This window comes from Pinus tabuliformis, chromosome 7 (assembly GCF_031772625.1).
Source record: "Pinus tabuliformis cultivar Carrire ecotype Pingquan chromosome 7, CPIR1, whole genome shotgun sequence".
Lineage (NCBI taxonomy): Eukaryota > Viridiplantae > Streptophyta > Pinopsida > Pinales > Pinaceae > Pinus > Pinus tabuliformis.
In genome coordinates this window covers 1,700,604,849-1,700,615,992 of record NC_142293.1, presented here as the reverse complement: position 1 = coordinate 1,700,615,992, position 11,144 = coordinate 1,700,604,849, and positions in this window count along the sequence as shown.

The window sequence follows — 11,144 nt, the reverse complement described above, 5'->3', positions numbered from 1 at the left end:
ATATCACTACCTGTATCAAAACTATAAATTTACAGAAGTAGGAATTTCATTAAGAAAAACGAGAAATCAGGAGCCATAGCTCTGATAGTCATTAACGTCTTATTTACAGCTCCGAACTACAAGTTTGTGGGTTACCAATAATATTCAAGAATGACACTATGTTTTGCATAGGAATTCATAGCTCCTGTGTCTAGTTGTGCATCCAGAGAAAATTGTTTATAAGCACTTACTTTGGCATCTACTCTAATAACAATCCTATCTTCGACTCCCTTCATCTGGAGAATAGATGTACCTAGTTCTGGCTTGTGGTCTTCTGGTATGCGTTGTAATGCTTGCTGCTCCTGCTTATGATATTCTTCTTCTTTGAGCATATATTTGAATTCTTCTATCATCATTGAATCTTTTAGTTTTGCAAGTTATTTCGATTTTTCATCCAATTCCTTTTGTTCAACTCTCATACTGGTTAGAATTTCTCTAACCAAATCTCTTTTTTCTTCAATGGTGGTTTCTAGATGCAATATTTCTCCTTGCATTTTACTAACGTGGTCTGATTCTTCTTCTTCATCTAAGAGATTCCCAATGATGGGAGTGACTTTTTTAAACCCATAGGATTAGCTCTGATGAAGAAAGCTTACTTCTTCTCTACTTACAGTAGACCTGCGGGGAAACTGCTTCTTTGGTGGAATGTTGGATGAGGGTGTAAAGGAAATCTATGCAGATGTGGTAGGTGTGTCACTTGGATGGTAGGCACCAATATTCACCACGCTTGGCTGCGTGATTTTGGCAAGTTGGTGTTGGAGGGTTGAGAGACGTTTTGTGAGTCGGTGTCGGATGACAAAATCCCCTGGTGCGAGAAGAAATATGAGATTGTATAGATGCAATTTCAAAGTGGAGGTCTGCGGGATTTTCTAAATGAAACATCTTGACATCGGAAATGAAGTCAAGATCTGAGGTGGATTCAGAGCAGAATGAGTCTTCAGGATGTGGAGATGGAGGGTTGGACTCATATGAATTTGTGACTGAAAAAGCATTCTTCATTTTGTGGGGGCTGATCTACTTGCTCCCATTCAATCGGATCATAAATATTAGAAAAATGTCAAACAATTTATTTTGGAAACGAGTTTTACCCTTCAAAGGACATTTTCTTGCCCAATGGCCTGACTTCTTGCAAATGAAACAAGTTCTTGATTGTGCTCTTTTAGCGCCTTCTTGCCTTTTCTTGAAATATCCCTTTCTCGGTCTTTGAAACCTTTGTCTCCTAGGGTAAAACCTTCTAGGCTGGCTACTCTTTGTGCATTTTCCACATTGGCAATGACTTCCACATTGTCCTTTGCTAGCGTTCTTCTTTTTGCTTTTGTAGCCAAAATGATAGGTTTCTGCATAGATATCACAAACACTTGCATTGAAGCCAAGTTCTTTCTTCACTAATTTGGTTGTCTTCTTTCGGAGGCATTCTTTCTATAGAGTAAATACAATTTGTTCATGGATTCCTACAAGAGAAGTCTCTGATACCAGATTTACAGACTTGAATCAAAGGTGTGGATCGACCTTAGCAAAGTCTCAAACTCGATACTTCCTAAGAGTCCTGCCACTTTAGGTTCACATATGCATTAAAGTGCACATTCGCAGGCTTGTCGAACTCGACCTAAGATCAAATGATACAGAGCTTTTAGAACATGATAACTCCAAACCCTAACTGGAATGCCTAAATTGCGATACATTTTCTTTATTTATAGGATTTCAAGAGAGCATCCAATCTCTTCTCGAAATCTGACCTGCCTTCATAATGTGTACAAACTATAGATATCGAATCTAAAATTTTTTCGTAGATTATCTGAAGTGTGGTTCAAGTCCCACCAAATGTTGGAGAAGTGCTCTGAGTGAGGGTGGGTGTGAGCGGGGGTGGGTCGGGGTGAGGGTGTGGGCAGCGGGCAGGGGGGCCGTGTGAGGGGGGTGCGTGTGTGTGGGGGGGGGGGGGGGGGGGAGGGGAGGGGGTGTGATGGGGGAGGGGGCCTGGGTGAGGGTGTGGGGGGGAGGGCAGGTGGGTCGGCGGCTCGCCTGCTTGCTGCGGGGGGCCGTTGGCTCACCTACCCCCCCCCCCCACACCCCTACCGCCCCACCCGCGCCCTCACACCCCGCCCACCCGGCTGCCTTCCCCGCCCACCCGCCTGCCTTCCCCGCCCACCCTGCGACACCACGGTGGCCCGCCCACGCCCGCCTGCTTCCGTCCTCATATTCTTACCCACAAATAAAAAATTTATGATATATTTTTGTTGTTAATTTAAATTAATATGTTTTTGTTATTTACTAATTTATGTGTTTCTATTTTCAGGAAAATGGCATCAAAGAAGATTTCTGTGAATCTTTCTGGACCAAAGACTCTTAAAGGTGCATCTTCAAGAAACATTGGTGAACGAACTCCACCTGAGCTCATGGATACAAATCTTTCAAGTGCCTCAAGTGATAAGAAGATGATTTCAGACTGGAAGAATTCAAAAGAGATGAAATTTCCATCAAGAATCTGGTATGTGAAAGAAAGAGAAAGCACAAATGTCAATATCAATATATATATATATATATATATATATATATATATATATATATTGATATACTGAATGATAATGGAATTTTTGAGGTGATGGGAAGAGTCATAAATATGTGTTCGGTACCGGACACTGAAGTCGTTTACATACTTACAAAATCTCCCAAGTCACATGAAAGTATTAAATACTGACTATCATATTCATTGTATGACACAAGAGACGTATCTACAAAGTTGTGTAAACAAATCGTAAATGAGATGACACAAAACATCGTAAGTATTGTTATTTATATTTGTATTTTGCGTTCTTGAAAGTGTCTTGCTATATTTTTTTAACTTTGTTTTTTATTGACATATGATATTTTGTTTGGCAGAATTTTGTTGAAAGTTGTTCAATTAGGTTGGGAGGCATTCATTTCATAGAGCATGATATCATGAAAGTTGTCAGCAGTTTTTACTCAGTGTCAGAAGAAGATATGGAAAACAAGCAAAATGTAGTAATTGATGATGCTACAAAACTACATCCAAAGAATCAGGAAAAAAAAAGGCCTCTGGTGGATAAATCTAGCAAGGGTAAACAAGTTACTTTTGAGGACGATGAAGTTGAAACCGACAGTGAAGCATATGTTGCCATTAATAAAGATGACATTGGAACTGAGAAGAGCCATAAAAGACCAAAAGTAACAATACCCAAGAATAAATCTGTTGGGAATGTTATGACAAAGAAAAGTAAAGTTGAATATTTTGAAGTAGTCATTACCATCAGTCAAAAACCTAGTGAAACTTCAAAAGAAAGCAGAGAAATTATTACACCAGGAGCTGATTTAGAGGATGGCATTATCAAAACAAAACAAAATGACATTCGACAGAATTTGAAAAAGAGAAACTTAATTGATGGTGGTCGTACATTTCAGCTTAATGCTAGGCAAACCTATAAGGCAAGTGAAGGAAAATGACAATATCAAGTTAGAAAGCCACATCATCTGCATGTTCACAACTTGAAGGCATTTATGAGGTACAATCCATATGCTCATGTGGTTATTTATGTGCTTCTTGTTGATCCACTTCAAGTTGCCAACAAAGAAGCATTTGATAAGTCAAAATGTTTTGAATACAATTATTATGTGCTTGGGGGGAACCATTCTGTAGAAGCTCAAAGACAATTGATGGAGGAATATCCTAATAACACGCGTTTTGAAACAATGAAATGTATCATTTACACTGGTTTATCAGATACAGAAGCAAAGTTAGTGGCATGGGATCATAATTCAAATAATGAATATAGGATGTCTATGACTTTCATCCAAAGGGTTAGATTTATTCATAGTGAATTTCAAGAAAAATGTGGTGGGGATAGGATAAATGTTACTGCAGATTTCCAAAAGGAATGTTGTATGGAAATAGGCTATCAAATTGAATAGAAAACCAATTCAAAAGGTGGAAAAGGAAACAAAACTAATGATTTATTCATAGGTGTTGATAACATTTTCCAATTGGCATTTAGAACTGGAGATGTTTGGAAGTTGATTGATGAGATTTTAGCATGTGGAAAGACATTGCCATTAAGAACCAGAGGGTCAAAAAGTCTAAGCCATTGATATGTAACAACAGTAAATCAACTCCTGAAATGAAGCAACTTCCAGACGATATGATTATCACACCTTGGATGGCGATGCAAGGAGTGAATGATGAAAAAATTGTCAAAACAATATTATCTCGTGTGAGGTCAGGGGAATTATCATTGGAGGAAATGTCTGAATAATTTAAAAAGTAAGTTTGTTGAATTATTTTTATTTATTTCTAGATTATAATTATATTTTAAATAAAACATGTTGTTCTTGGTAGTATTTGTTATACATAGCATTATATTAACTTTTTGTTACTTTATCTATGCAGTCACAAAGTTTACATGAAAATTCAAGAACAAAAGGTTAGATTGTTGAATGAAGATAGTTGGGATGATGTTGTACAAAACTATCTAGATTCAAGTTCTACATCAACATTAAAAGCTTTTTATTTTGCATTTAAAAAGATAGCTTGATTTATACATTCATTTTTATTCACATGTGTACTATTTTTAATTTATAATTTACACATATTTGTTTATTTTATAAAAGATGAGGAAGGATGATAATGGAGCACCAGATAGTTTCAAAACCTTTGTTGAAAAAATAAATATCGAAAGACTGAGGAGGCAACGTATTAAGAATGTTGAACTTGATCCAACTCTTAACCATTTCATTTGGAATGGGCTAGACACTATTCAATATCCAGTAATACAAGGCAACTGTGAAGACATTGCTAAACTCATACCTAAAAGGGATTATGCCCTAGTTATTGCAGATATTCCCCATGGTTTCAATATTCCAAACATTGACTATGATAGTGACCCTTATACTTATCAAGATCTTAGTAAAGTGGTTGCGGGATTTGTAGAAGTCACGTCATCAACATTATGGAGATTTGTGACATTTCATTCAGACACACAATTGGCAATGATATTGTCAAGCTTCAAAGGGAAAACAAATTCAAGGATGCATCTTACATGGTAAGACGTTTAAAATGTATATTTGATTAATGTTGAAAAATTCATTTATGTACAAGTTAATTGAACTTTTACTATTTCATGTTACGGGAAAAAGTCAAATCTTCTTAACAATGAAGATCAACAATTTATAAATTATTGTACCCAGATGCGGGTGTCTTTACTTGCCCCTCACCATGCCACGCGCCATGACAACTGTAGGCGGAAGAGAACGCCGACGCCTGTACAAGGCAACTTGTACAAAGCTCTTAGAGTTAATGTAATGGTTTATTGTTCTTGGTCTGCGGCAACAGAGAGAGGACGCTGCATTAATGCCGAGCATGGAAATTCAGGCCCTGATGCGAAAGGGGAGAAAGGCCCAAAGCCTTTCCCCCGTGTTGAACCTGCAGGTTAAGTATTCTATGGCTCTTGAAACGCTAGTCACAGCGCAGAACCATTCTATTGTTACTTTCAGTGCATTGAGTGAAGGCATCCTGTCTGCAAATTCTCAAGGGCTCGCTGAGTGTTTGGTAGTGCTTATCCTTCAAGCCATGCCGCGCAGTAGAGGGGTTCCTAGGCGTGGAGGAAGGTCTGGCACCCGCGTGATTCTGGACGATTTACACCCAATTGCGCCAATTGCTGTAGAGCCACCCTCTTCCTCTAGTTCGGAGCAGGAGTGTCTCCTCCCACAGGGCACTTACCAGACCTTCAGATTTCGTTTTCCTAGCCGCCTTGTTCGCCCTGAAGTGGTGGTTACCTTTACAGTCTTCATCTCTGAAGATGAGCCTGGCCGGTCTAATTCCAGCTCCCCCACAGTGGAAATTGTCCAAGACAGCGATATCCTCCTGGCTGATATGGAAGGTTTGGTGTATAGCACTCATCGACACGCAGCCCATTAAGCAATTCAGGAAACTTCTGGCTATGAAGCCTCTATGCAAGAAGTCCAGCCGCTGCCCAATTCCAATATGGAGGTGAACGTTTACAGCCCCTGTGCTCCAAGACAGGGCATTACCGGTCACGCCGCCTCTGTACACGAGGTCATGCCACCGCCCAATTCAAATATGGAGGTGGAAGTCTTCAATGTTCGTGCTTCGCCAGTTCAGGGACACCCGCTTCAGAACGAAGACGAGTCGGTGATTTGGCTCGGCCCGCCAAGCCCAGATACTGGAAGGCAGGAGGCCACATCCAACCAGCCAGTATAAGTCACGGGTGCTCTGTTTTTAGTTTTCTTACTGTCATGATACTGCATTTCCTGTTGTGTTTTTGGAGTCCTTTTTATGTTTTTGGGTCAGATCTTTGCTGCAAGCCTCAGGCTTCAGCAATTTGCTATTTCTGTTTAATGGTTCATGATGTAAAATGGCTCTGTCCGGCCAGCGAATATGAAGTCTTTGTCATTTTGGGTCTAGATTGTATGAAGTCCAAGAACTATAATGGACTCTGTCTCATGATACGGTTAAAGTTGCTTAAGCTTGAGGACTGGCTTCGGCCTCCTCGCAGAAAGTAAACCTCTGTAAATATTTTCTTTCCTTAATATAGCAGTAGTCTTAATTTAGAAAAAAAAAAAACAATTTATAAATTATTGTGATTTCATTCATATTGTTAGTTGGGCAAAAGATGATAGCCATATGTCTATGATTTTTAATTGGGTAGACGGAAAGAGTCATAGCCAAATACTAACTTATGATGCTTTTGTGAGAAAACTAACATATGCAGACAAAGAAGCAAAAGGAGAGATAGTTAACATTTATCAAAAACTGCAATTATTGATTAACTATTTTATAGACATATGTTCAAATGAAGGAGATTGGGTTCTGGATTTATTTTCTGGCTCAGGTAAGTTTTATTATATGGAATTGAATTTCAATATGTTATTTTTTAATTAATATGTCATTGTAGTAATTTAGTTCATTATTTCTTCTGTGCTTGATAATTAGGTACAACACTAGCATGTTGCCTTCAAAAAGGAAGAAATTGCAATTGAAAAAGATCCAGTACAGTGCAATTGAAAAAGATCCAGTACAGTGCAATTTCATTTAGAAAAGAATTAATGCTCTTCAATTTATTCCAGATGCAATGCAAGAAATTGGGTTGAAGAAAGAGGACTTTTTTTTTTTGAAAATGGGAGGGGCTAGTTCCCTTTAGAAGCATTATGGGCCCTCTTTTATTACATATATATTGGTACATATGCGTGTCAAAGCAGGTTGACAGCCGTCACATTGAAACTTAATCGACATCACCGGGGTCTCCATGGATCAACATATGCTGCAGCATTCGCAGCTCCGCATGAATCGAAACTGGGCGGGGGGCGTGCAAACCAACCCACCTGACCGTCACATCATGCACTTGCGTGCAGAAGAAAGAGGACTTTAGTGAATCACGTGTGGCAAAAAAGACAAAGGAACCCCAACCACCATTACATGGAATGTTTGGAAAGAAGATTTGCAGACATCAAAGATCCATTAGAAGAGGAAAATGAGCAAAAAGAAGCAGAAAATATTGTGGAAGAAGACAATGATGAAACTCTAGAGGACGAAGAGTTTGGATTACGTGACATTGTTGATTAAATTTAAGTTATGCTTGGAAAACAAGCTTTGCAATGTTTTGATTTTGACATTTTATGAGAGGAATAAACACTCAAGTAAGGTTGTTATGCGTTCAATATTTGTAGTATGTGATTTTCGCTTTGATTTTCAATATTTGTAGTATTGGGCCTTGCGTGAGCCCTGGTTGCCTCTGTGTCACTCTCCCCAGCTACTGCGCTGCTCTCCCGACACTATCTCCGCCTCTTTGTCTCTCTGTACTCAATGACCCTCAACTGCAACTCCTGATCACTAATTCTATCTCTCTTAGCTAACCCTGCTCTATAGAATAGAATGACGGATCACTCTGGTGTATCTTGAAGTGACCCTCAAGCCTCCTCTTATACTTTTTTCGTTGACATTTCAACAGCCGAGATTAAGTCGCTAATAAACATCTAATATTAGATCTGGCTTGATCCATGTCTTTTGGACCATTCTAACACAGTTTCATATTAATACACATTAATTATTTTATTTTCCCTAAGTTTAGACTTAGGGACTCCATTAAAAATATTAATTATTTTAATATCTCCTAAACTATTTAGAATCTTCCCAAACCCTTTTTGGGTATTGTAGATCTCATGTGCGTCAACCTCTAGACCAAATTTCATGGCTAGAGCACATTCGATGCTACCCCAAATCAATAGAACAGACCTCAAATATGTTAGTAATGTTGCCCACATGCAACAAAAGTTTGTAGGCCAAGTTGTAAACAAAATTCTAGAAGGTTTGGGATAGGCATGTAGTGAGGAGGCCAAGATTTTTGGGCATCTATATGATAAACGTATTGTAAACAAACCTATGTTAAGGTCTATTGGGATAACAAAGTACTTGATGTGTTAAAGGAAGGAAGGTCGATCCCCCTTGTGGACAAGAACTGAAGTGTAGACCTGCAACAATGAGTGAATTTGTTGGTAAATAAGGAATGAACATGTTGTGTGACATAATTGTGATAGACCTGGTATAGTGATAATGAAGTGTAAAGGGGTGAGACCTAACTAGATCTTGAAGTGAAGCTACAAGTGGATAGGGCTAAGAAAAGAGCCCTAACAAAGTTTGTATCAAACTTGAAGTATAAACAATTATTGTAATTACACATATAAATTGTATTGTGTAATTGTGAAGCCCTAAATTACAATAACAATTACCCACAATAGTAAGTTTGAAGAAGCCCTAATTGAAAAAAGGAAGCTTCGATGATGAGTATTAGTTACCAGGTGGACACACCCCTTCTTGATCAAAGATTGAGAGTTGATGTATTGTGAAACAAGTCTGATGAACTAAGTCAAATTTGAAGCGTAGAGAACTGCAGTGTACAGGCCAAGTGGTTGTAATCAAGGTAGAAGGGGCAAATATGAAGATTGTGTGGTAGAGTGACAATCATTTGAAGAAGGATAATTTGTTGAGGACTTGAAGTTATTGATGACAAAACCAAAGTACAACTTGAAGCTAAGTTGGTGCTCAATTGGGGGATTGGTGTCTCTCATAAGTTGGTGCCTACAAATTCATTTAGTTGGTGCTTCGTTGGGGGATTGGTGTCTCCCATAGCTTGGTGCCTACAAAATTTGTGATTTGGTGCTTATAGAGGATTGGTGTCCTCTTTCTGACATTGTATCAAATTGAAATTATTAAAGAAAAGTTTTAAAGACAATATTTGTGTTCATATATTGTTGATTTATACTTTTATGTGATTGTTGTTCAAGAAGTAAAATAAGTTAATAATTGATGTGATACTGATTCACCCCCCACCTCTCAGTATCATTGTGTGTTCTTGCAGAAAATGCATATTTGTTGTATTGAGTAAATCTACAAGAAAAGTTGTTTATTTTAATCAATGATACATTTTCAATTATGCTTGAAGTGAAATAATATGCAAGTGTTGAAGAGAATATGCTCTATGTAGTATTACTTCCATTAGAGTGTAGGACAAGATATTTTCTGATAAACTTTGTTTGAAGTTTAAACTTTGTAGGACATTTATGAAGTTTTCTTCACCATTATGAATCATTGTAACTAACATTTCTATAAAGATTGATGACATTATATCAGAATGTTTATTTCTAGAAAAGGTTATATGATCAAAATATTAATTTCCTACACAATATTTCCACAACAATATATTAAGACAAGTATTACAATGGATATGAATGGGAGGAAAGCAAGCACTCACTCATTGTGTCCAACATTGATATTGTGAAACTTTCTCTGAAATTTAGCTAGTTGTAATATTTTGGAAAGAGATAAAACATGGGAGGAAATTTTGTTTGACAATATATAAAAAAGGAACTTTTGGCAATGTTGAATATGAAAAGTGAGAAGTATAAAATTTAGGACATAATACATGTTAAATACCAATATTAGGTAGTAATTTGTTACTTTTGGCAAATTTGTTCTTGGTTAACTAGGGTTGATTAGATAGGATTAATAAACTCTCCAATTTGAATCTTGCATCCAATTTAGGGAAATGTCACATTATTACTTTGGAAGGAAAAAAATAAAATAGTTAAACTACGACTAGATTTATTTGGATTAGTCAGATCGAAATTTTATTATATATATATACCAAATTTATCTGGATTAGTGAGATCGAAATTTTATTATTATTATTATTATATATATATATATATATATATATATATATATATATATATATATAGACACACACACATATATAATCTAGTGCTAACTTTTGTTTATAAAATAAAATATCTACTATGACATATAAGGTCACATGAATTTATCAAATTGAACACACCAAACAATTATTCTCAAAATATTTTGAAATTATTGTACTTAAATTTCAAAGTTAAACATTTTGCAATTGATTGTCAATTCATGTTATTTTTATCAATTTAGAGCAACACATAAATATAATCATGAGCTAAAATAAGTTAGAAGAAATTGTTGTATTTTTGAATTATTATATTGTATACTAGCAAAGTAATGATTGGAGACTAAGATATATGTTAAATTAAAATCATAAGTAAAAGATAAAAAGAAAGATTGAAGTTAAATATGAACACATCACATATACAATATGATTTAGTTTAAAAGTGTTAGTTTTTGAGGTAGCAGCGGATAGGTGTTCTAGTGTGAGCTCATAATGCATCAAACTTTACAAGCACTAAAAACAAAAATCTAGATTTTTTTTAAGCATATTTGATCAATTAAATGTACAAACCAATTTGTTGCATATTTGAATGAGAAAACAAGCACATGCCATTATAGAATATTGTTGTAGAACCCAAATAAGGAGCAAACACATTCCTTTTTGTGAGGATGCCTATCCAAAACTACAATCCATCCATTTTTGCAACTAGTTACATCCATTGCCCAAAAACCCAAAACTTAAAAGACATCAACTATATCTAGGTAAGTCTCATATGTTGAAACAAATCTTTAGTGATAAAATTGAATGGAAATTAACTAATATTCATTTGGGATAAGAGGAAAAAAGTGTTTTCAACCATGATAAATTCACCTATTTAATTGAATTAAA